Below are 955 nucleotides of genomic sequence, written 5' to 3' on the forward strand. Positions count from 1 at the left end.
GGGTGCTATTAGAGCTAGGGCAATAAATCAAAGTGAATTATCTGCAGGGGGCCCTGGCGCATGAATCTGTGCAGCCGGATCGACCTCGGACCACGAGGGACCGAGAAAACCATCGACACATGGGGCCGGACCGTCAGGGTCAGGGAAAAATCCAATATATATCTGGTGATATCTCGGGTGCTATTAGAGATAGCGCAATAAACCAAAGTGCATTGTCTGCAGGAGGCCCTGGCGCATGAATCTGTGCAGCGGGATCGACCTCGGACCACCAGGGGCCGAGAAAACCGCCGTCTCATGGGGCCGGACACTCAGGGTCATGGAAAAATCCAATATATATCTGGTGATATCTCGGGTGCTATTAGAGATAGGGAAATAAATCAAAGTGCATTGTCTGCAGGAGGCCCTGGCGCATGAATCTGTGCAGCGGAATCGACCTCGGACCACCAGGGGCAGAGAAAACCACCGTCTCATGGGGTCGAACTGTCAGGGTGAGGTAAAAATCCAATATATATCTGGTGATACCTCGGGTGCTATTACAGATAGCGCAATAAATCAAAGTGCATTGTCTGCAGGAGGCCTTGGCGGATGAATCTGTGCAGCGGGAACGACCTCGGACCACCAGGGGCCGAGAAAACCACAGTCTCATGGGGTCGGACACTCAGGGTCAGGGAAAAATCCAATATACATCTGGTGATATCTCGGGTGCTATTAGAGCGAGCGTAATAAATAAAAGTGAATTATCTGCAGGCGGCCCTGGCGCATGAATCTGTGCAGCGGGATCGACCTCGGACCACGAGGGACCGAGAAAACCATCGACACATGGGGCCGGACCGTCAGGGTCAGGGAAAAATCCAATATAAATCTGGTGATATCTCGGGTGCTATTACAGATAGCGCAATAAATCAAAGTGCATTGTCTGCAGGAGCCCCTAGCGCATGAATCTGTGCAGCGGGAA

Source organism: Nomia melanderi, unplaced genomic scaffold (assembly GCF_051020985.1).
Source record: "Nomia melanderi isolate GNS246 unplaced genomic scaffold, iyNomMela1 scaffold0014, whole genome shotgun sequence".
Taxonomy (NCBI): domain Eukaryota; kingdom Metazoa; phylum Arthropoda; class Insecta; order Hymenoptera; family Halictidae; genus Nomia; species Nomia melanderi.